Here is a 27,992-nt window from a genome sequence, read left to right as displayed (position 1 = left end):
TACTTGTACAGGGGTTTATCATACCAGAGTGAAATTAAAGTTTTTTTTTCCAGTGAAACAGGAGGGAGTTTTGAATGATATTTATTTATTTATTTACTTTTCATTGTACACAAAGGATATTTATGGTAATTAACGCTCCTTTCCACTCAGGGTTTGCTGGAAGAGAACTCTTACAGAGTTAAACTCGCCTGTTGTACATCTTTATTTAACTACATGTAATTTTTTATGTATGTATAATATAGCCTTTATTCAACTTATTTCTTAACTTAGTACATTAAAACAAACACAAAATAAAAAAAAAACTTAAAATAACTTATTCTAATAATTGTTTCTTGGTTATTTTTTTAAGATCTGTTTGCCATTTGGTAAGGCCTCCTCCAACCGTTTCCACTCTCGCCTATCCTGAGCCACTCTGTCCCACATTTTTCCAGCCACTTCCCTGATGTCATCATCCCATCTTATGCAGGGTCTGCCTCTTGTCCGTTTGCCTTTCCTGGAATATTATTTTGTCAATTTCTTACTCCATTTGTCATCTCCTCTGATCATATGCCCTGTCCATCTCCATTTGAGTCTTTTTATTTTCATTATTGTTATATATTGGTGTACATTATATTTGGATGGAAAAACATAAGCAGGCAGAGTGTTACACTTCTTGGTCGTACGCATGATAAAGCAAGCCGCAAACGTTTTGTAGGCATGAAGCGTTTATAAATGGTATGTCTACGACGTAAGGATGGACGCTGTCGCCCCGACTAGTCGTTCAATCTCGAAAGTGTGAAGGAAGAATGCTAATAATTTGAAAACATCTAAAATAAAGCATCTTCTAGAAATTTAAACGGGAATTTAAATTATCTCTGACTGTATCAGGTAAGTATTGTAAACAATGAGCGATAAGGTCGCCCGTTGTTTTCTCATTGTGATTATTTCTTGTAATTGTTTATATTTATAATAAGTTTACTATTGTAATCTTTTGGAGGAAACAATAAAGAGTATCTATCTATCAGGGTTAAATCGTAATAGCGCGATCGAAGCCGCGGGAATCGGCGAGTAACAAACTCTATCACGCGAATGGAGACAAAACAGTGCGCGTGTTGTAAATCGTTTGTTTTCACTTATTTTATCGCAAATTTTTATTGGCAGTACCATCACGTACCATCGCAAGGTCCGGAGTGGCGAACAATGAAATATATCCATCCTTATTACTCCAATTCTCCTGTTACTCGAATGCCAGCGAAGAGATGTCTGTGCGTGTGAGACATTTGTTCTTTTAATTCATATTAGTTTACTTGTTTCATTAAAAATATAAGTTTGATGTTAATATTTCTATTTATTTGATTAATTGTATGGAAAAAATACAAAAATTAAAGTACATTTTCATAGCAATTTTCCTCTTTATAAGAATCTTTTTCAAACTTCATCGAATATTTAAAAGTTTCTAATAGGAATAGTTATAATGGCTTCGAAATATCGGGATCTAACAAATATGCAATCACGCTGAATGTCTCGTTCATTGAAGCTACAAAGTTGTAAATAGCAGTAATGTAAGTTTAAAACAGAATTTGTGTATGGCAACCATTTTTGTTATGCCACTTAGAATAGCAAACAAGCTGACGGCCCACCTGATGGAAAGTGGTAACCGTCGCCTATAGGCATGAGCAGTACCATGGACGTAACAGAGTATGCTGTTTCGCCCATGGTACTCCTCATGCGTTGCCATTCCTAAGGACTCAGGTGTTACTCCTCTGTACCCAGTAAATTCACGCTATATCCCACCCTTTAAACCGAAACACAGCCATGCAAACACAACTGCTTCACGGTAGAAACACGAATGGGACAGAGGTACCCAAGCAAACGACTTTTGTACAAAGTCTCTCTCTGGTAGAGTATAGTAACCATACGAGTATATCCCATTCAGCGCGTCTCAAGCGAATTCTAATCTGTTTTCTCCGCAAACAGAATGTCTTCTCTCTTCTTTCTCATTTCCTACCCAGTTATATATCAATATTTAAAAACGTTTAGTATTTAAGTAACATCATCATCTCTTATTTTTTACTACCTACCTTACCTACTGCCAACTTCATTTTTGTCTTTCTAAAGGTTTTTCATTCGCTTGTATTTCTTTTAATGATATTTGAAACCTTTGTCAGTCTTGTATCGATTTTGATATTTATTTAAGTTTTGTATTTATTTAGTTTTAAAAGGATTGAAATTTTAATATATCACTTCTTCTTATTGAAGTTTCATATTTTATTTATTTATTTATTTAAGGACAACCAACAAAGCATACATTTATATCTACATAAAATACATGATAATATGGTTACATTATAAAATGCTGCCTCAATTAAAGGCCGCCACGACACGCGTATACATAATATATAATTATTATTAAGAAAATTTATAAAAACTACAATACTAGTTATATAATAAATACTCTACAGTAATATTTTAAATTTCAAAGATTTGTACACTTATAATCTATACATATGTGCAATGATACATGCATGAATGAATTTAACAAAAGAATCTATACAAAGTTGATTTGAATTTCTTTAAGGTCGTGTTAATATCATTATTAATACATATTAGGCAATCGTGATTTATTCTAGTTTTGGCAAAATTTGTATTATATAATACTATAATAATATAAATGTAAACTGTATTTATCTATAACAAAAAAGCTGTCTATATATGTGCAGAACGGAAATTTCATGAACTTACAGTGTTTGTCGTTTCCAATAATTTTGTCAACTTAATTAAAAAAAAAAAAATTCGTTAGTTAAAAACGAACACGGTATTTAAAAACAAAAAAAATGTTACAGAAAAAGCGGAACGGAGAAAAATGTCACGTAACATATAAAAAATTATACAGTCAAATTGGGGACCTCCTATCTTTGATGTCGGTTGAAAACAGGGGATCAAACGCATTGCATAATTTCCCCCGAGTACAAACCTTATCAATGCCATGATTAGGGTAATTAATCTGCAAGATGTATTATGCATATTTTCATTTTAAAAAATAATATCTTAATCCCATTGGACACAGAGTTGTTTGTGCTACAAACAAAAGGATAAGATTAACGGATTATATTGTTTAATCCCTTTTAAGCGTGTTTTATTTACAGTATTTTGTTTTTTCTTTATTTTTAAACGTTACTTTGTCTACAATGAGATATATAATACACATTAATCGGGGGGAAGAGGGATTGTTAGCAATGGAGTTTGACAGTCCCATTGCTAGCAATATACCCTATTAGATCGACCTCCATGTGGTTCCCCCTGGAAACCATCGTGGTTAATTTTTGATAAATTCATCATTAAATCTACAAGAATTAACTATGATAGTTTCTAGAGGGAACCGCATGGAGGTCGACCTGAGAGGGTCTATTGCTAGCAACGGAGATATTAGACCTCATTACTAACAATCCCTTTCTCCCCGCAGCCTGAAGCTAGGCTACACGGACGCGTGCAACGAACCTAGATATTATTGGCAGATACCTTAATAGAATGCTAATTTTCAACCTTGAAGCAGTTGTGTTTGCATGGCTGTGTTTCTATTTTGAAGGGTGGGATATGGCGTGAATTTACTGGGTACAGAGGAATTACACCTGAGTCCTCAGGAATGGCAACGCATGAGGGGTATCATGGGCGAAACAGTATACTCTGTTATGTCCATGGTACTGCTCATGTCTATAGGCGACGGTTATCACTTTCCATCAGGTGGACCGTCAGCTTGTTTGCCATTCTAAGTTGTGTAAAAAAAAACATTAAAAATAGTCAAATCAGTCTAGCAGCTCGTAATCGATGGGCGGAATTAAATTTTCGTTTATTATTGTATGCAAAAAGATTTATTAAGCAAGCTTAAAATATTTTGTTAATCTCTAATTTGAATACATCCAAAATCAAATATATCAAATCGCAACTCCTCGTTTTGCCGGAATCAAATGCGCGTAATGCAGATTATACAAATCGTTGCCGTGATAAGTCTTAATAAATAATCATTTTAAAGCATTCTGCTAAAGGCCCTGAGCTGGGCTTCGTTTTCGATTAATTTTGTAATACGTAACATAATTTGTACATGCATTTTTTGTGCTGAGAACTGATAACAAGCTTACAAGCCTACCCGACATGAAATGATAGCTGCCATTTATAAATGGATTTTTTATTATTTAATCCTTACTAATAGTATAAATGTGAAAGTGAGTTTGTTTGTTTGATAACTTATAGCGCCTTAACGGCTTAACCAATCGCTATGAAATTCGATATTTACAATACGTGCTACGTTTGAATGAAAAAGGACATAGTCTAATTTTTATACCAGTACATAAACATTTCCCGCTTTAGGGGGGAAAGGAATTGTTAGTAATGGAGACTGAGAATCCCATTGCTAGCTATATATTGTAGGCGGGGTTACTATACCATTTTCACCCATCAAAAGAAACATTTCCCGCTCACGAGGACGAAGTTCCGGATCGAACTCACAATCTTTGAGCTCTCAAAGTAAGCTAATATACCACTAGGACACGATGCTTTTAGCAAGTATAGAAACCGTTCAAAAACCACTGTTAAATCGCGTCCGGTACTCACTTGGTCGATTTCTCATATCTATTTGGATAACGTATGTATTAGTGCTTTTAAATATAACACATTGTACCCTTCTCAAAGTCAAAATATGTTTGTACATACCTATGTATAGAAAATTATCGGTTTTTTTTTCAAGGCACTTAATACCAAGCGTGTTGACTTGACAGCTACTGTGCTCGATGGAGCCGCCAAGAATATTATGGGCTGTTAAAAACCATTCAATATTTTTAGCATTCCGCGCCATAATTGCTAAAACAGGATAAATAGAAACATTTCGTTGTCTGTCACAAACATTCTTCCTTTTACGTGAAAATGTTCAATATATAGCAAATATAATCGCAGAGAAACCTTAGGTATAATCAAGTTTTAGATTTGATCTAAAATTTCTCAGTACGAATGTTCTGCTAAAAACTTCGATCGGTTTTAATATAATAGATTTAAACTTGAGATAGGCAGGTGTTAAATAAACGTTTAGACGACTTACTACAAAAGCTGTTATATATCTTATTTTTAAAACTTATGTTAATTTTTTTATCATATATATATATATATATATATATATATATATATATATATATATATATATATATATATATATATATATATATATATATATATATATATATATATATATATATATATATATATGTATATATATGTATAAACTTTATTTAACCTAATTAATCACTTATTTATTTACATTTACAGATACAACAGCTACAATTAGGGGGGGAAGGGATTGTTAGTATTGGGGTCTAATTGACCCATTGCTAGCAATACACCTTATCAGGTCGACCTCCACGCGGTTTTCCTTGGAAACTGTCGTGGTTAATTCTAGTGGAATTCGTCACGATGGTCTAACTGACCTGTCTTTTCATTCTCACCTATCATCCTTCACTGGTGCCCCGTCCCGTTATCATTCCATTATCATCCATTAAAAAAGGAACAGGTATAGTTATAAAGGGTCTCGCCGGGTTTCCTTATGAAATCTACACTGGGATCTTTATTGACACTGGTACCTTTAATATATTGTTAGTTATTGGAAATAATGTTTGACCAATTATCAAACCCCTACATTTATCCGTTTTCGAAAAATGAGGGTAGTAACTCCAAACTTTAAACTTATTTTTCTACGAAACTATGATAGATATTTGAATAAAACCAAAGCGTCATCGAAGCTGCTATCTAGCTTTATATTATATATTTTTTATGTATTGTTTCATTATAAGGTTGCAAAAAAATATTGAAAAAACTAGAGGTGGTTTTAGTGGCTATTTCTTAAGGTACGCCGATCAAACAAAATACATATATTCAGTACATATCTAACTATAATACATAATAATTGCATACATCTAAGTAATGGGTGAAACATTTTTTTTATACAACTTAGAATGGCTAACAAGCTGACGGCCCACCTGATGGAAAGTGGTAACCGTCGCCTATAGACATGAGCAGTGTCATGGACATAACAGAGTATACTGTTTAGCCCATGACACCCCCATGCGTTGCCATTCCTGAGGACTCAGGTGTTATTTTGATGTTATATTTGAAAAAAAAAATGTATGTAAGTAGGCATAATATGGTAATATGAGCTAATAAACTCCCCTCTTCAGTTTTCCTCTTGCAATATAATATAATATGGACCAATTATCATATACATATATATATATAAATATATATATATATATATATAAATATATTTTTACTACGTTTTCTGAAAGTGCCTACAAATATTTAAAGGGCGTTATTTTTATTAATTTAAATATAGTAATACAGTACTTTGGAATTTCATTACTACATTCATCAAGTATTTTTTTCGTATTATTTCAGAAAAAAAAAACATTATCGTATTTAAAAAAGGATAGATTATATGAATTAAATATGAAATAAATTTAAATAAAATTTTTAAATTATATTTTGCCATGACTGAAGTTGATTTATTTTTATTGTCGATTTACGGCTACGGCTACCGTAACCGCGTAATCAGGTGGGCCGTATGCTTGTTTGCCACCTCAGTGGTATAAAAAAAAATTATGTACACCCATAAATCGTGTCTTTAATTGTGATTAATATTAACTAATTTCCATGCATATGGCTCAATCCCTTGAGACGTGTAAAACACTACACCGCACTAATTTGATGAGTTGGTACCTTTTTTCGTATTATAAACAGAGTAACTTACTATAAATACAAATATTAATAAAATAATAAATTAACTCTGTCTAGTCCTTAGGGATAAAGTCGTAAGAATATACATCCAACTACGTAAAACTAATTCATTCTAATCATCTTTAAGTAGATGGAATTTCTGCTATTACTTGTAGATTTTATTTATTTAATTTAATTTAATAACTTTATTGACTAAAATAAAATAAGGTATTAAATGCTATTTTTTTTATACCACTGAGTTGGCAAACAAGCATACGGCCCACCTGATGGTAAGTGGTTACCGTAGCATATGAACACCTGCCATACCAGAGGTATTACACGTGCGTCGCCGACCCTGAAGAAACCTCTTTACCCCCTTTTGAAGATTCTCTATTAGATGACCTACCTTCAACCAATAACCTTTGGGATGAACAGTGGATTACGAACGCGGTACTTCATTGTTGGGATAGGTAAAGAAAACAACTGTTAATAATGTATACCTATATACAATAAATAATATAGTCCTCAAGATACAGGTCTGGCCTAGTTTGGGGACTGATGGTAATGCAGATATTTCCTCGTTGTATATAAATTGTAAAAATTGTAAATTGTACCTTATGCAACTGTATCTTTCTTAATACATATATATATATATATATATATATATGAAATATAAGTAATATATAAATGAATAAAATATACTGTATATAAATATATAAAAAATATAGATTTATTAAAAAATCCAATAAAAAAATTTTGTTGGAAGCAAAAATGTATTTTTAAAACTTTATTTAATTATACAAAGCAATTTCCTTTCGAGTATTCGAAATGACTTCCTATTTACAACGAATTAATTTATAAGCTATTTAAAAATTTAATACATTTTGAATGGTTTCACAAAATGTGACATGATGACAACAAATGCAAATACTTCATGAGTTAAATAAATTACATAAAGATACAACAAGTAAATGAAGAAGATTTATTTATTTATTTATTTAAGGACAACCAACAGAGCATACATTTATATCTATTTAAAATTCATGATAATATGGTTACATTATAAAATGCTGCCTCGATTAAAGGCCGCCACGACACGCGTATACATAATATATAATTATTATTAAGAAAATTTATAAAAACTACAATACTAGTTATATAATAAATACTCTACAGTAATATTTTAAATTTCAAAGATTTGTACACTTATAATCTATACATATGTGCAATGATACATGCATGAATGAATTTAACAAAAGAAGATACAAAAAAGAAATGTATGGATGCGAAAAGCAGAGGATTGCACACGGTGAAAGATTTTGGGAACGGTCTATATCAAGCAGTGGATATAACAGGCTGAAATAAAGACGATGGTGTCAAGTATAGCGAGTGAATGATGACTAGTTTCTCATCATCATTACAATCTTCAGAATTCAAAAGACAATGATCTTGTAACTTTATTTTATACCTGTCACCACGAGTCTCTTAAGAGTAGACAGACGGAGCTGAGAATTAAAGATAATTTAGCCTTTCATACATTTCTTGTTTCATCCATTTTCATAACTGGTTACTTTTATGGAGACTGTTGATTCTATCATTTCTTTTATGGTACATAGAAAAAAAAGCTAGTGGCCCATCTGATGAAGGTGGTAATAGTAGTTTATAAACATAAAAAATCCTAAAGACATCAGAGAGAGAATACACTGTGATGCAATTATATCGTCACTGCTTTGCCAGTCCTGAGAACTATGGTGTTATGCCGCCGTACCCTGGATAGAAGCACAGCTCCAGCCATACCAGCTCACCAAGTACTTTGTCGCCTTGCGTTTAAACGATACCAATTTGTAAAATCAAGGTTAGTTTTGCCTTTACCATGACTGATGTTACTTTTCTGCTGAGCAAACTCAAAACAAAGCATGACAATAATGCTTAAGATTATTGTTACAATTTCCATCTATTTTCGAAAGCTGTTGATCAGTGTCATGAGTAGAATACTATGAATGGAAGAGAATAAAGGATACAGAAGAGAAGATTCTAGTTATTCCGTAACCGTGGAGGTCTTTGCGGACCGGAACGATTCTAACTGAAGCGAGGTACGGCGAGTGGGCCGGCAAATTGAAATGTTTGCTACACTAACTGCTTGCAACGATCCAGTGGGCTCGATGCGTGCCAGTTGGAAATATTGTTTTTCTTTTTACAACTAGTGACCTACACATATGACAGTAGTATTTGCAGGCGGGGTATCAGTGAGCTATAATAGAGGAGATCAGTTGGTCTAACGTGGTAAATTTTTTTTTATACAACACAGAATGGCAAACAAGCTGATGGCCTACCTAATAGAAAGTGGTAACCGTTGTCTATATACATGTGCACTACCAGTATACTGTTTCGCCCATGATACCCCCCACGCGTTGCCATCCCTAAGAACTCAGGTGTCATTCCTCTGTACCCTGTAAATTTACTGCCATATCCCATTCTTCAAACTGAAACACAGTTGTGCAAACACAACTGCTTCACGGTTGAAACATAAATTAGCCAAAGTTATTAACAGCTTCACTTGTCTTTAGACAATTAAAGATTGTGCCCCACAAAAACCCAATTACTACCTACTACCCGTGCGAAGTCGGTTCTATATATTGTGAAGAACGTAATATATTTTCAACCGACTCCAAAAACTAGGGGGTAATCAATTTGGTTGTATTTTTTTTATGTTTGTTATTTCATATTGACAGAGTGTTAGTTCTAAACCGACTTGGAAAATTATTTTTTAACTTAAAAGATACTTACAGACTCAGAAATTACTTACTAAATCAGAAGATTAGTTTTCAGATCGAAATAACTGCTTTTGTTAGAGTTAAAGTTGGCTTTTTTATGGGATCATCATCGTTATTATACCAGCCTTTAACTGTCCACTGCAGAACAGTAGTTGCCACGCTTGGCAGGCAGATTGGCAACCGCAGGCTTTGCAGATGTTTAAGAGGGACGTTGCTGCCCATCCTTCGCCAGTCGTTTTTTTTGTTAGCAACCTTTAATTATAAATAATTACATTTATTTTCTATTTTAGTTTTCCTTTATTCTTAACTCGTGACCAAAATAGATTTCAATGCAACTTATATAATTTAGAATGGTCATTCCTGAGGACACAGGTGTTATTCCTCTGTACCCTGTAAATTCACACCATATCCCACCCTTCAAACCGAAACACAGCCATGCAAATACAACTGCTTCACGGTAGAAATACGAATTGAGACAGAGGTACCCAAGCAATCGACTTTTGTACAAAGTCTCCCTCTAGTAATAATAATCTGTTTCTAAAGACTATTTCCAAATCCGATTGAGAACAATATAATAATTTACGTTGGAAACTACACAATTTCAATCAAGTTCATTACGCGCCGCTAATTCGAAATGTAATAACTCAGTGTATACTCGTATACTGCTTGTACTGGATTAACGACGAATTATGGCACAGACGTACTAGTATAATCCACTTTTGTTGTAAGGGATTTAATAATTATTTTTATTTCAAATATCTATGATTGAAATATAGTTTACTGAGTTATATTGAAAAATATCTAAATTCAGTTTTCACAGCAATAAAGTTAAATACTATTATATTTGTGATTGCATTGTTTTCTATTTTTTACACCAGAGGAAGACTTTGTACAAAAGTCGTTTGCTTGGACACCTCTGTCCCATTCGTGTTTCAACCGTGAAGCAGTTGTGTTTGCATGGCTGTGTTTCGGTTTGAAGGGTGGGATATGGCAGTAAATTTACAGGGTAACACTTGAGTCATCAAGAGTAGCGACGCATGGGAGGTATCATGGGCGAGACAGTATACTCTGTTATGTCCATGGTACTGCTCATGTCTATAGGCGACGGTTACCACTTTCATTCAGGTGGGCCGTCAGCTTGTTTACCATTCTAAGTTGCATAACAAAAATTGTTTTGTATATATGTACAATATTATATACATAATTTGAATATTAGATTTCTATATATGTCTATGATGTAATCCTGCAGAATATCAATACACTACATACTATATATTATAACTCTCTTTACCTGGGACACCATGGTTCATGGTAAAAAACAACGCTGTAGTATACTCAGTTTTTTCATTCCTGCTACTTTGTGAGTCGCATGATTCTATGATAAATTCTTTCTTTCCGTCTTTCTATTAAAAAACAATATTTTTAATCAACTTTGAAATGGAAATTTTTAATTTAACTGTATTTTTTGTATACGTGGTTATTTCCCAATTCAGAACTGATTTTTTTTATACCACTGAGGTGGCAAACAAGCATACGGTCCATCTGACGGTAAGTGGTTACCGTAGCCTATAAACACCTGCAATATCAGAGGTATTACGCGCGCGTTGCCGACCCTGAAGAAACTTCAGAACTTAATTTTATTATCTTGTATAAACGAAAATTTTTGTAAGTTATTTCTTTATTTATTAGTTTTCTTTATTTATATAATAGTAATGAAGAGACAAATGTTTTTGTTAAACAACTCCCTAATTTTGACAAACACTGTTTTGTTTCTGTTTCCATGTCTCTGCCAAAAACTTAATGTGATTGTTTAAGAAAATAAAAAAGAGGCAAATCAGCTGTTTTCAAATGACTAACAAACAGCATATAATATTTTTTATATACATTAAAAAGTTACATTTTATCCCTTCCAGCATTCGTAATTTCTTTTATTTTTATTCCTTTTTTAATATGGTATTAAATTTTTTCAATAATAAAAGCTGTATTTTAAATTAAATTTTTATATTTTTGTGTTCACAATTTGCTTGTGCGGATTTTCTAATAAAAGACTACGCGAACCTTTTGTACTTTTAAGTGACTTTCAAAAGAAGAGAGTTTTAAATTTGTCCGTTCTTTTTTTGTTTGTTTGTTACGCGATTATATCGCCAATTCTGAACCGTGTTTGATAATTCTTTTACTCAAATTACTCCAGATTTGGTCCCGTCATAAATTTATTACGATTGCAGAATTGGTATTTTTTTTGTAAAGTGAAGTTTTGATGGCTGCAAAGTAAAATTCATTTATAGAGAGAGAAATGAATCCTAAATTTTTTTTTATACAACTTAGAATGGCAAACAAGCTGACGGCCCACCTGATGGAAAGTGGTAACCGTTGCCTGTAGACATGAGCAGTACCATGGACATAACAGAGTATACTGTTTCGCCCATGATACCCCCATGCGTTGCCATTCTCTGTACCCAGTAAATTCACACCGTATCCCACCCTTCAAACCGAAACACAGCCATGCAAACACAACTGCTTCACGTTTGAAACACGAATAGAACAGAAATTCAAATATTTTATTATGCATTGGTGATTTTTTTAATTTAATAAAAAATTGAAAAGATCGACTTGAAAAGATTGACGAGCAAAATCGCTGTTTTATTACAGGGAGATGCCTAATTTTGCAAGAGTTCTTGCGCATTGGTGTGATTTAGACTCTTATTTATATATTCACAAGGTATATAATAGAGTAAGTAATGCACGATATAACGTGAACTATTCCTTCTAGCACACCGTAAATAATGGGCAGGTGAACACAATGAGTGTTTGCCACACAATTACGACAAACTCTGATGTTTGGCTTCTGATAAACCCGATTCTTGTCAATACGTAAGCATTGTAAATGTGTTAGCTGATGCTATCTCAATAAGATAAGTGTCATCTGTTTGCTCAGATCCTCTGTACTGTATACGAGTACATATTTGCCAACACCGCTGAAAAAAGCAATAATTCTGATGCATCTTTTTATATGTAATCGTAGTAGGCTTGGAATATTTCACATGGTGAAATGAAATATCATATGATATGTGAAATCATACGTCACAACTGTTACATTGCTTTGTATAAATGCTACAAATAACTCGTTAATGAAATTGCAGATAATCCCTATTGTTCGGATTTATTCGTGAGTTATCCGCTCAGTTAGTTTAGACACCCGAATAGGTCGCAAAGTATCTCTTAAAATTAATACCATAATTCACGTTTCACTTTCCAACATACAATCGATTGCGATATTAAGTTGCTGCGAGCATATATAAAAATAAAGTAGTTAAATTAAAAATAAAAACTTTTTTCATGCAACTTAGAATAGCAAAAAAGCCCACCTAAAGGAAAGTGGTAAATTTACGTGTTGACACCCGTAAATGGCTCAAATAAAGTGTATATCTATCTATATAATAATCATAAAACTAGATCCCTTTAATCCGCTCACTAATGCGCAGAGAACTTTCAACAGTAAAGAATACATTTTAGGCCTCCGCCTGCGATCTGTGTTTATTTGCATAAAGCGAATTTGATGGAAAAACAAGGGCACTGAGATGCCGAGATAGACGCCTATCAGACGGATATAACCGCGGGGCGTAATGGCATTTGGACTGTCGCTTATTATATTTTCACTATATAATATTCGTTAACAAATACGAGAGCTTTGCAGTTATCAACTCTATCACAACAGCAGAAGGACTATTTGTGTTTCTATGATTTGGGGACGGAACAGAATGACATTGAAATGGCAAAATTATAGGCGTACCTAATAACTTGTACTTAAGCTTAAGGAGCGGGCCTTTGAATTATAAATTTGACAAGTTTTCCTGTTATTTGAATAATTATAAACAAAACGGCAATTTCCTTATAAAATTTCACAATTCTATCTTCCAATTTATTTATACTAACGTTATAAAGAGGAGAGATTTATTCTTTTGTTTGTATTGAATTAAACATAAATAGTACTTAATTGACTTAAAAAAATTCATCCAATTGTAGAAAACTATATTACCAGAAATTAATTTACAGGATACAGAGGAATAACACCTGAGCCCTCACGAATGGCAACGCATGGGAGGTATCATGGGCGAAACAGTATACTCTGTTATGTCCATGGTACTGCTCATGTCTATAGGCGACGGTTACCACTTTCCATCAGGTGGGCCGTCAGTTTGTTTGCCATTTTCAATAGTATAAAAACAAATACTAGCTGTAACAACGACTTAGTTACTAAGAAAACAATATTGTATCACTCTATTATGTCCAATTGTTTTGACAATATTCTTTATCCACCCATATTAGTAGTGACACAGAAAAAGTAACTCTAGCCAGACAGACATCAAAATCATTAGACCTCCGACCAATCGAGATAAGTAACGCACTATTCTGGCATTATTACCTCTACCGACATTGTCCAGGATACCAGCATTTGTTGTAAATATTAAGATAGTCTTTATTATCATAGTGTAACATCTATTTGGGGTGGGCAGAGACTATAAACTGCAATTTGCTTCTATTTTGATAAGTCTGCCAAGCTTCTTCTATTTCTATACATCTGTAGAAAAATAATTATATATATATATATATATTTTTTTTTTTTTTTTTGTTCGTTATAATACAGTGGGCGTTCTAAAAAACAACAAAATCTAAAAAAACCTTAAAGTTTAGCTGATAAAATAGAGAAATAAAAATAAGAGAAAAAAAAAATTATAAAATCTTTTATACAACGTCCATAGTTTGGACGCGGTTTGGCAGCGGATAATTGACTAGGAAAATCTGTCAATTTTTCTATTTGCATAATCACTACCTTCCGCCTTCAGCTTGTTAATACCTTATTGTTCTTGTTACAAAAAAAAAAAATTGCAGCTCAAAACTTGCTAACATGAAAATAAAAAAGAGGCATTAAAACTGGAATTATCACAGCTCAGTGATGCGAAATTATCTATTGTCGTAAGATTTATACTGGCTGTTACTCGGAACAATGGAGGAGGGTGTTGCTTTAGAAAATTAATCACTAAGTGGCGAAATTGAAAGATAATATAATTTAAATTAAAACAACAGCAACTCGCTGTTGTTATGGACATAACAGAGTATACTGTTTCCCCCATGATACCCCCCATGCGTTGTCATTCCTGAGGACTCGGATGTTATTCCTCTGTACCCTGTAAATTTACGCCATATCCCACCCTTCAAACCGAAACACAGCCTTGCAAACACAACTGCTTCACGATAGAAACACGAATGGGACAGAGGTACCCAAGCAATCGACTTTTGTACAAAGTCTTCCTCTCCCTCTCCTTCCCTCATTTCCTCTACATTCATCAATCTTTTCATACACGCTCGTCGGTTACGGGTACTTTTAATTTGGCCCTTCTTCAGCACGTCGCCTATTTGGTTTACTGTGCTCATATATTTTTTTTTAATTTCGATTTTATCAACTTCACAGACAATTCCCCACAAGAGATTAATTATACAACTTGTTAATTTAATTAGATCGTTACCGAGGGACTGGGGGTTAACGACAAAAATAATACTGAGTCAGGAACCAGGTCATCCGTCATGGGACTTTCGCTTTCTTCTTTACAAAGTTCTGTAATTAATTACGGTGGTAGCAGATAATATTTCAGCACACATAATTGCCTTTTGGAGACAGTTTTATGATTTTAGACAAATCGTAGGTACACAGTTGTAGGTGGGCAAGGAAATGGCCAAGTTTGAGTTGAGTTTATACGTTGTGTTATATTATTTGAAGTGGATTCAGCGATTAAATGATGCTTTGCTAAAGAAACTTCTTTAACCAATATTAAAATATATTTAACTTTTATATAACTAATACATGACGGACTTAATACCGTAAATCTTTATTGGTTAACTATGGTTCAAGTAGAAAAGTTTGTTCAAGAAAAAATTGAAAAATAATGCTAACTGAAAAATTTTATTAAAATATTAAAAAAAAAATTAAATTTTAATAAGACATATATTTTAAAATATATACATATATTATTTAAATTATTGACATTTAATATGTATATATATATATATATATATATATATATATATATATATATATATATATATATATATATATATATATATATATACATAATAATATAATAAAAATATTTGTCATATCCGTCAGTATTCTCCAACTATGACGATATATGCGTGTGTATATTTTATATTATATTATCCATTATTTATATTATATTATTATTCATATTGTTAATATTTTTACTCATTTAATAATTTAATACTATTTTAATGTTTGTCAAATACAAGGCATGCTGTGGTCGCCTATAAATGTAAGAACGGTGAGATCTGAGCTGCCAGTGTATTGTATTAAAACTTAGCTTTATTGTAGCTGTATCTTATGTTGGTAATCCTATAAATAAATAAATAAATAAATATCAAATACATGGTAGTGTGTGTAACGTCTTTTTTTATCGATATAATGTATTTTTATGCGTAATAAAAAATATTTTTATTCTGTACTCTTTCTTTATATAAACTATAAGTACTTCATACTCCTTCGTTCGCGCAATTTTCGTAAAAAGGATTTTGCTTCACGTATTAATATATAGGTATATAAAGAGGTCTATCAAGATAGTAAAAGTTTGTACTCTCTATACTGTATTGGTATTTGTTCAAATGAAATTAGTGTCAAGAACTTCGGAATTATGTTTAGTGGTAGAGGCTTCGCAGACTATTCGCAAGGAACTTGTCGACTTCTCGTGTTGTGGTAAACGTAATTTTCAACTTGCTAACAATTTCTAGTCTTAGCAGGGAGAGTGTCTATGTACTATTTGTATGGTGTTTTTTTTTTATGGGTGAAAATGGTATGGTGACCCCGTTTGCGCTAATGGAATACGCTGGCGGAGCACCAATGAAGGGTGATAGATGAGAATGAAAACAGGCCAGTTAGCCCATCATGATGAATTCATCAGGAATTAACCATGATAGTTTCCAGGGGGAACCGCGAGGAGGTCGACCTGGTTGAGTATATTGCTAGCAATGGGATTTTTAGTCTCCATTACTAACAATCCCTTTCCCCCCTATTTGTATGGTTGTTTCATGATAGAATAACATGTTTGTCCACCATACGAACCCAGAGTATGAACACACCAAAAAAATCATCAGGTTTTTGAGAAGAATTAATTTATAAACTAATTTATACATTTTTGTTTCAGTTCGGTTCCTGATATATATAATACTTATATGTAAGTGTTGTTATTATTTTACTAAATCATCTTAGCTTGTACTTTCATCATCATCATCATACCAGCCGTTAACTATCTACTGCTGAAGTTGCTTTCCCCTGGCAAAATCCGCCGTCTTGCCAGTTTCTCTTGGCAACTGCAGTTAAACGTCAGTAATATTTTAGAAGGGATGCTGCTGAGTATTCTTTGACCATTAAATTCCCTTAGTCACCTCTTAAGGCATTCACGGAAAAGGAAGGGGGTGGCTAATTCTACGCCGAGACCACGCAGCTGACGGCTGACCTTGCACTATCATCATTCCAATCAACATCCGTCCACAGCTGGACGTAAGCCTCCCCCATAGACTGCCATAAACAACGGTCCTGAACCACCTGCATCTACTGACTACCTGCAATGCATTTCAGGTCGTTACTCAATTTAGTGGGGGGTCTTCCTACACTGCGTTTACCCGTACGCGGTTGCCACACAAGAACCTTTTTTCCCCATGCATTCCACATAGTGCAAGTGCACTTTATTTTGTTCCCTTTCTTATTATAATGATTTTTTGTAAACCAAAAACTATTGTTCAAAGATATCGATCGATCGAGGTAGTTATGTATACTAACATTAGATAACAGTCCAAAATTACCTTATTAAATATCAAGATATGACGGTTAATAAGTTAATTTAAGATAATCACGTTACGTATTACCTGTATATAATTTTACTACATAATTACCTCGACTTGATTGAATAACATTCATAGATGTTAATAGATAATCAGCAATAATTAGCTATATAGAATTACTCGGCATGTATAAGCATATATTAAATCTATAGAGAATAGGCATAGAGTTATCTATGTTTCTTTTTTTATACAACTTAGAATGGCAAACAAGTTGACGGCCCACCTGATGGAAAGTGGTAACCGTCGCCTATAGACATAAGCAGTACCATGGACATAACAGAGTATACTGTTTCGCCCACGATACCTCACATATTTGAGGACTCAGGTGTTATTCCTCTGTACCCTGTAAATTCACGCCATATCCCACCCTTTAAACCGAAACATAGCCATACAAACACAAGTGATTCACGGTAGAAACACGAATGGGGCAGATGTGCCAAGCAAACGACTTTTGTACAAAGTCTCCCTCTATTTAATTTTATTATATTAAGTAAAATACCTATGTTATTGTAAAACTAAGTAATACTTCTTTACATAAAACAATTAATTATCGCAACATCTCAGTTAAACTAACTGCAAACTCTTAATTAGTTAAAGTCCTCGGACGCTGATCGATTGTGTTCCAAGTCTCGCTGACCGCAAGCTGTCGATCAGTTGACACTTCGAGACAGAGAGACTTTGGTCCACTTTAAAGCAATTTGTCCAATTTACATAGTTTTCATTAATGATTTAGTTACTTATTTATTTAATACAAAAATACATAGCTCTTAAAAACACAACTTACATGCTATGTCTCTTATAAATACAAATAATAACGGATTTTATTTATACAAACTAAAATTATAATTCTAAAGCGAGGTAGGCAAGTTAGAGTGGGTGTATGCAAGTAATATATGTGTATGTATGAAAGAAACCATGTATAATAATAAGTGTCTATAAAATCAGGTTAATTAATATACAAAATAAATAAAATCCATGTTGCTACAGTTCAGATATTGATAGCAATGATTAAGTTATACAATTTCATGGTAACCGATTGTAAACGGATATAAATGTAAGTTATTTAAAGAAATACATACATATTTAAAAATATATATATCAGAATGCGTGCCCCTACCTCATTTCTGTCGTCAAAGTTACGTGGACTTAGTGGCCATAATTACAGCAGTCGAAATCTTGGCAATATATAAATTACTGTACCTTCATCATTTATAATACTTACAATGGTAAATAAACTGACTGACATCTGATGGAAAGTGGTAACCGTCGCTTGTAGACATAAACTGTATCATAGACATAACAGAGTATAGTGTTTCGTCTATGATGCCCTTCACGCGTTGCTATTCTTGAGGACTAGGATATTATGTATCTGTACCCTGTAATTTCAATTCTATATTTCATCCTTCAAATTGAATTATTTCACCAGAGAGAGACTTTGTTCAAAAGTCGATTGCTTGGGTACCTCTGTCTCATTCGTGTTTCTACCGTGAAGCAGCTGTGTTTGCATGGCTGTGTTTCTGTTTGAAGGGTGGGATATGGCGTGAATTTACAGGGTATAGAGGAATAACACCTGAATCCTCAGGAATGGCAACGCATGGGGGGTATCATGGGCGAAACAGTATACTTTGTTATACTTCTTTATCTCGTGGTATCGTTATTACTTCTTCAGGCGAGTTATATAAGACTCGACCAACGGCAATTAATTAAAAACTAAATGGGATTATTATTATCACTACATAGTATAAAATAAAGTCGCTGTCGCTGTCTGTCCGTCCTTATGTATGCTTAAATCTTTAAAACTACGCAATGGATTTTGAAGCCGCTTTTTAATGGATAGAGTGATTCAATAGGAAGGTTTATATGTACAATACACGCATAATATTGTAGAGAAACATTGATAAATTTAGAGGTCTCTTAAGGATAACCCACAATAACCATTTTTTATTCTTTACATTCTACGGGAAAAAATGACATATTTACGAAGTGATTTTAAGCAATACAGCATAAATTTTTATACAATTAAGTACCTTAAATACATTATCCATTCAATATAGATCAATATGGCAGTTACAGCATGTAATTTAAATGAATATTTCCGAAGATATTACAGATTTAAAATACAGGGACATAGTGGTGCGGCGGTAATGTATTGCACCCGTGCGAAGCCGGGGCGGGGCGCTAGTAACTATTAAAGAATACGGGGTAAATGCATTGAGGCAATAATTAAAATTGATTGGAGGTAACATGGTTTGCCTTTTGCCGACGGTTAGTTAAATGAAGCGATCCGTCGATCTTATATTAAATTAATTGTATCGACTCCTTTGATGTTGGTAAGTATTTTATCGTTTATGACGTGCTCTGTGGGGAAAGTATGTATTAATTACTTACTGCTAATTCTCATATCATATGACTTAATTAAAACGTTCATATTTGACAATGCGGTTACTGAGAGATTGTTCTTCTGTAAAATTGTATCCCCTTGAATCAAATTAATTATGGTTTTTTTTTTAACGCAATATTTGTATATATATATATATATATATATATATATATATATATATATATATATATATATATATATATATATATATATATATATATATATATATATATATATATATATATATATATATATATATATATATATATATATATATATATATATATATATATATATATATATATTTACTAGCTGACTTGGCAAACGTTGTTTTACCATATACGTCATTTCGAGCACTATACATGAAAATTTATCCTACTACAATTATTATATTGGATTGCCATCTTGCAACCTATAAATCTTACCTTATAAAAATCGCGATTAAAAAACAGAGGTTGATCATAAAAACGTGAAAATTTTAATTTGTATGTATTTTTCAATGCTAAATCATAACACAATACAAATGTAAAAATTTGTCAAATAAAATGTTTTGGGAAGGGTCACCCTTATCGTTGAGTGGTATGAAAAATAGATGTTGGCCGATTCTCAGAGCTACCCAATATGCACACTAAATTTCATAAAAATCGGTAAAGCCGTTTCGAAGGAGTTTTGTAACAAACACCGTGACACGAGAATTTTATATATTAGATATTCTTTATTGCACTTGAACAATAGATACAGCGGTTAGTTCAACAACTTGTTAGCAAGGGAGGGCTTATGTCTAAAAGACATCTCTTGCAGCCAACCCAGTGCAGTTAGAGAGAAAATAATTAATTGGCGGGTAATCTGGTGCAGGAAAGGTACAGGTAAAAATAATATGAATAAAAGAAACATACATAAATTGTACATAAATAAACAAATATATATGTACATATACATATGTATAAGTGCATATATGCAAATATACATATAAATAAATTTTTAGCTGAATGTCAGCATAAGGGAGACGCTTGCCACATATTTATTCGGGTTCCGTTTACTTAATCCTTCTGTTGTGCTTGCTAAAGGTGTGTTTCGGTTTGTAGGGTGGGATATGGCAGTGAAATTACACGGTACCGAAGTAAAACATTACTTCTTAGGAGTGAGAAATTTTGAGGGTCACCATATGTGTTATAATGTGTGTGTGTGCAACTTACCCAGTACTGTTGATGTTTATTGTTTAAAATTTCTAGTTCCATAATACATGTAACCCGAGTACCTTATATATATATATATATATATATATATATATATATATATATATATATATATATATATATATATATATATATATATATATATATATATATGGATGATAATGGAATGTAAATAAGGGGCACAGTTATATATATATATATATATAGTTTCCAGGGGGGACCACGTGGACGTCGACCTGCTAGGATATATTGCTAGCAATGGGACTGATAGTCTGCATTAGTAGCAATCCCTTTCCCCCACTTAATGTGGTCAATAAAGAATAAATAAACTTAGATTTATCCAATCTGCAAGGGCAAGCCAACACACACATGTCCAAACAGATGGTTTGTTTATAGACAGTATAGAAGAAAATATTACTGTAAAGTAAAAAATATAATGGATTTTATGAGATAAGTAAATATCTGTTTTCATTGTCGCCTTTTTGTAACGGTATTCTTTGCCATAACCTATAATGACTTGTTTTTATGTTAGCACATGAATTATTCATTCACTGTCATAGAATATGAAGTAGACTAATGAACAAGCTCAAATTTCATGGCGGACAAATTCATGAGATCATTAAATACTACATTCAATACAATGAATTTAAAATTTCATGAGTATTTATAATAATAATTTATTTTACCAGAGGGAGACTTTGTACAAAAGTCGATTGCTTAAATACCTCTGGTCCCATTCGTGTTTCAACGTTTTAGCTTATTTGCCATTCAAATTTGTATAAAAAATTATATTTATTTAGGTGGATACTTTTACCCAACATACTGTATATAACAATATATTGTTTATACTCTCCAGCCCGTAAACCGTGAAGGTACTGCAAAAATACATAACAAAGTAATTAGAGGCGTGAATTTCATGATTATGTACTAATGCAATTGTACAATAATAGCTCCTATAACTATTATTGAGAGGCGATAGTGGGACGAGCCGGGAAGAACAATCAAAATGCAAATTTGATGGTCACATAAGCACAGATAGTCAGTACGTAGATTCAAATAATTCTAGACAGATATGGTTCAGGGAATTCGAATTACCAATATAATTGGATATTGGCCTAACACTCGTATTGGGGGGGAAAAGGATTGTTAGCAATGGAGTTTGACAGCCCCATTGCTACCAATATACCTTATTAGGTCAACCTCCACGTGGTTCCCCCTTGGCAACCATCGTGTACAATTCTTGTTGAATTCGTCACGATGGGCTAACTGACCTACTTCATCCTCACCTATCATCCTTCACTGGTGCCCCGCCGGTGTATACCGATAGCGCGGGTGGGGTTACCATTCCATTATCATCCATTAAAAAGAAAACACTTGTATTGAAATTAGTACCAGTGACCCGATTCTTGTATACAAACCATAGTTGAAGTAGGAAAGTAGTTCGTGCGAAGTTCCATCTAAAGTTTGTTTTTACTTTGTTATCCGAGAAACAGAAACTATGTATTTCTAGTTATACACTTATTTCTAATTAGACACTCGATGATTTATTAATTGCAAATTGTCATGGAAATTAAAAAAAAAACGATCGTATTTTTACAAAGTTATAGTAAACTTAATTAATTACTCATTTCGCTTATTTACTCAATACCCAATATTGCTCTTACAATAGCTCCGGCATGGCTTATAAAGGGGGAGCAATCCTTGGCAATTTAGATATTTTACCAGAGGGAGACTTTGTACAAAAGTCGATTGCTTGGGTACCTCTGTCCCATTCGTGTTTCAACTGTGAAGCAGTTGTGTTTGCATGGCTGTATTTCGGTTTGAAGGGTGGGATATGGCGTGAATTTACAAGGTACAGAGGAATAACACCTGAGTCCTCAGGAATGGCAACGCATGGGGGATATCATGGGCGAAACAGTATACTCTGTTATGTCCATGGTACTGCTCATTTCTATAGGCGACGGTTACCACTTTCCATCAGGTGGATCGTCAGCTTGTTTGCCGTTTTAAGTTGAATAAAAAAAAATTGGGAAAAAATGCAAATTCTAATTTTGAAAATCTTTCAATCCTAACGTCATCGAAATCTTTTTGTATAAAAAATTAATTTACATTTTATATAATTTATCAACAGTTGATGTAATTATAAAATATGTTTAATATTTATATACATTAAATATAATGAACAATTATGTATTTATTTATGTAATATTGAAAGTCATTAAGTCACAAATAATTTATGGTTTTATGCACAAGCCTTCACGAATCACTATATTAGTTAACGATGTCTTCTGTCATGTTCGATTCCGTAACCATGCGTTGCCATTCCTAAGGTGTTATTCTTCATTATTATCATCCTTCAAAGATGAAAATAGGAATGGTTTGCAGTTTTCATTATAAGAATTAAATTACGTGAATATTAGTTTTCGTATATCTTAGTATCAGATATTATTCTCTAGACGTATCAATAATTACAATAGAACATTAATACTGAATATATAGTAACAGTATGTAACAATATACAGAAGCCAGTTTGTCTGAGTTCCACTATCACTTGCCATAAATTATCTTCCAATATAGTTAAAGTGTCAGACATAGTGTCAGTCAGTTGTACGTTATTTATAATATCTCTGCCTTATCTTGTGGAGTATAGAATTCTAGACATAAATTCAATCAAAGAAATCATTAATTTCTTTTTTTTTATTAGTAAAGCTAATAAATTAGTATTTGATATTCAGTTTTTCTATACAACTTAGAATGGCAAACAAGCTGACGGCCCACCTGATGGAAAGTGGTAGCCGCCGCCTATAGACATGAGCAGTGCATGAGTAGCATAGACATAACAGAGTATACAGTTTCGCCCATGATACCCCTCATGCGTTGCCATTCCTGAGGACTCAGATGTTATTCCTCTGTACCCTGTAAATTCGCGCCATAGTTCCCTGAAGAATCAGAGATAAGTCCACCCTTGCTAACAATATTTATAAATGCATTAACAATGTAATTTACAAATGCAAGATATAAGAATCAAATGAGAAAAGACTGTCCAAGTACACTTTTTTAGCTGTTTATTTACATAAAATCAAACTAAGTATTGTTAAAATTTAAGTTTTTCTATTCTACAACTCAAGTTGAGTGAATACAAACAGTGGCTCTCAAAAATAAACGGCGGCCGATACGAGGGCCTCTAACAAAATACCACTACCACGTATATTGCTTTGCAAACACTACACAAAAGCTTTTATTTTCTTGCCTTTATTTTTTTACAATTTCATTTGTCGCCCGCCAAAATAGTTGCTGTTACAAGTGTCAAATATTTTTGTAACTGTATATGTTTACCAATAGACATTACGTCGGTTTGAAACCACTCTGTAACGTTGTCACAGTATTTGAAACTCAATATCACTTGCGACAACGGCTTTTAAACCATACAGCGTATTGTCTATAAAAAAACAATGAATTTTACTATCCTTTATTTTATGCAACTTGGAATGGTAAACAAGCTGACAGCCCACCTGATGGAACATGAACAGTACCATGGACATATTTCATGGAATGTCCATACCACGTGACTGCTTTCTGTGTAGCTCCAATTATGAATCCATTAATAAAATTGCTTAAATTTACTAACTAAATAACGGAGATAATTAAAAAGTCTTATTATACCAGGGGCGCTTATTCTCACCCTGTTATAGCAATTTTCGCATTTTATTATAATTTTTGTTCTACAATTAATTGTTTTTTTAATTATTGAGTATATTTTTATAGTATATGGCCTGGGATAGAGCTGGCTGGAGGAAGATGCATGGATTGCTTGCACCGACAAGAGGAAACTCTTAAATGAAAATGAGTATATTTTTGTTGACAAAATATATGGATATCATTTGTTAATTCACTTACATACATTTTAAAGATAATACATACATACATATCTGTCACGAAAGGATCTGTCTGTCTGTATAAGTTTATCTGTCTGTCATATTTGTCTGTATTTTAAAGATAATATCTTTCTAAAACACTTATTAATATTTCACACGCTAGTATATTTTCATTCTATCCCCTACAGGATTATGGTACGACCTCCTAAGCTACCTTGACTTTCTAAATTCCACGTCAATGTTTATACTGGACTATGCTGGAGTATAAATCTTCTCTAAAGACTCGAAGTAACTCAAAATTTTTACTAATATTATAGGTGTGAAAGTATATAAGTCTATGTTTTTTATATACAACTTAGAATGGCAAACAAGCTGACGGCCCACCTGATAGAAAGTGGTAACCGTCGCCTATAGACATGAGCAGTACCATGAACATAACAGAGTATACTGTTTCGCCTATGATACCCTCCATGCGTTGCCATTCCTGAGGACTCAGGTGTTATTTCTCTGTACCCTGTAAATTCACACCATATCTCACCCTTTAAACCGAAACACAGCTATGCAAATACAACTGCTTTACGGTTGAAACACGAATGGGACAAAGGTACCCAAGTGTTTGTTTGTTTGTTACCTCTTAGTACCTTAACTATAAGATTTTTGGTATAAAAAGAGTTGTATGGGATGAAGAAGGATAAAGGTTACTTTTTATTCAGGTCAGGAAACATACCCTGGTCATGTGGAAGAAGTCGGAGGTAAAAGTTTATTTATTTCTTTATACTTTCATTTATATATTCATCCTCATGTAACTGAATTAAAAAAAATATATATTGTACTTGAATCTTTGATTAAATTCACTTATTATATTACAAGTAGGTACTTAGTAAGTAACACTGCGGAGTGAGGCCCTGGTGGCCTGTGATACAGGTATTCTTATACCTATCTCAGGCACCAGTCTCTCACAGTTATATTTATAATTTGATTACTTTAATATAAGCATGACTCATTGTATCTCACTGTAATGAATTGTGAAGAGAAAATAAATCTATTTATTATTATTATTTATAAAAATAAATCGCAGACAAACCAATTGATACAAAAACCAATTTAAGATGTACAATCTTTAATATTTACACGTCAATGGTCGCTAAAAATAATATAATATCTATTTTTAGAGACAAAGAAATTGCTTTCTCTTGAAAATTAGTTTTTGTAATGTAGAAATACATCGCAGCAGACGAAACTGGTCTGAAAAAAATATATTTAATGAAGTGACCACAGCGGTTAATGTATTAATGAAATGAAATGAAACAATTTGCCAGTGTCGTCACTTGTAGTTGCGCGAGGCAACTTCTATAAACAGCTGTTGAGACTTATTCATTTTATTAAGAAAAATCTAATTTACTTACAGTTAATTTACTTTTTCTTTTATTAATCAGCTCGCAGATTTCCTCTTTCCGTTATTTCTAGACATCAGACTAAGCGATTTTCAAAAGGGATATGTTATTGTAATCGTTGAATTTTTTTTACAACACAGTGGGCAAACGAGCATGCGGCTCACCTGATGGTAAGCGACTACCGCCGCCCATGATCGCCCACAACACCAGCGGCAATGCGGGTGTGCTGCCGGCCTTTTAAAAAGGAATATACTCTTTTCTTGAAGGTTATGTTGTTGTATCGACTCGGAAATACTGCTGCTGGAAGTTGATTCCAAAGAATGGTTGTGCGTGGAAGAAAGTGCCTTGAAAAACACACGGTGGAGGACCACCACTCTTCCAGATGATTGGGATCAAACTTTAGTTTGTGGCGGGTTGTACGGTGGTGAAAATCAGCAGCAGGTATCAATCCGAACAATTTCTCAGACTGTCGTGAGTTATACTGTGTTGTAGTTATTTATGTCAGCTTTACTCACGTTATAAGATGGTCAGTCACTAAACAAAATGGGATACGAATAACTAGATGGCGCTAGAGTCCAAATTTGTGAATTTTGTTGATTATTTTGTAATTAAAAATAAATTGATGCAAAATTTCCAAATTGGCGAGTGGTTTTATTTATTTTTTATCGATATAATAACAATTTATTATAATTTTTGTCTTTATTCTCTTGTATTGTACAACTTTGTAAAAAATCACATACTAGCAAGAGACATTGCGATTGTGTGGGTTATAATTCATTCAAGAAAAGAGAGAGAGTATTCTCTGTAATTTCACAATCTTACGTAATAATAAGAACTACTTGCTAACGTTTTCACTACTATATTATCAGCCTTTAACTGTCCACTGCTGAAGATAAACCTTGGGAAGTTTTGCCAGTAGCTGCCACGCTTGGCAGCCGGATTGACAACCGCAGTTAGGCTTTAGAGATGTTTAAAGAGGGACGCTGCTGTCCATACCTAGCCCTCCCTTAGTCGGCTTTTACGACACCCATGGAAAAGGAAGGAGTGGCCTATTCTATGCTGGGATTACACGACCACTACTATATCCCACCCTCCAAATGGAAACAGCTGTGCAAGTACGCTGCTTCAGAAGTAAAAATACGAATTAGACTTAGGTGCCCAAGCAGACGATTTTGAATTAAACTCCACTAGTAAAAATTATGCAAGAGTTATTTACTAATTGTGCCTAGTGTGGAAAAACCTATTATATCAGCATTATGCGCAGACAAAAGCAATTAGCCCCAGCACCCGAGATGGCATTGCGGCCTGGCATTACTTCGGCAGCATCGCCTTAATTACGTTTTTAAAGACCCTAACGCGGTTTCACTTTGAAATTTTTATATACTAAGCAATAAATGGGCTGAATACTATCATATATAATGACAAATGAGACCGAATATCGAGTTTTGATGTAGAGTATACATATTCTCTGAATTGCTTGAACCTAAATGGTCACGCACAGTGCGGTTTCAGAGATTTTTTTTTTATACCACTGAGGTGGCAAACAAGCATACGGCCCACCTGATGGTAAGCGGTTACCGTAGCCTATGAACGCCATATGCAATACCAGAGGTATTACGCGCGCGTTGCCGACCCTGAAGAAACCTCTTTACCCCCCTTTTGAAGAACCCCATGCTGTAGTCTCTCGGGAAAACCTCGGCAGGGAGCTCATTCCATAACCTGAGTGTTCGTGG

At 33.4% G+C, this 27,992-nt stretch overlaps 1 protein-coding gene across 3 annotated transcripts in view; it reads left to right on the top strand.

Annotated features, from left to right (window-relative positions):
* LOC113520463 (somatostatin receptor type 2) overlaps positions 1-27,992 on the top strand; it is a 174,565-nt gene that overhangs the window by 57,185 nt on the left and 89,388 nt on the right. For all 3 annotated transcript variants that reach the window (XM_052894893.1, XM_052894892.1, XM_052894891.1), the window contains one exon: positions 16,718-16,747. The gene's annotated coding sequence lies outside the window, so the exon portion shown is untranslated. The remainder of the gene's footprint in view (positions 1-16,717; positions 16,748-27,992) is intronic.

This window comes from Galleria mellonella, unplaced genomic scaffold, assembly GCF_026898425.1.
Source record: "Galleria mellonella isolate WM207_F2 unplaced genomic scaffold, CSIRO_AGI_GalMel_v1 utg246, whole genome shotgun sequence".
NCBI classification, from domain to species: Eukaryota; Metazoa; Arthropoda; class Insecta; order Lepidoptera; family Pyralidae; genus Galleria; species Galleria mellonella.
Note: the sequence above shows the minus strand (reverse complement) of the source record. Positions and strands in the feature narration are given on the sequence as shown.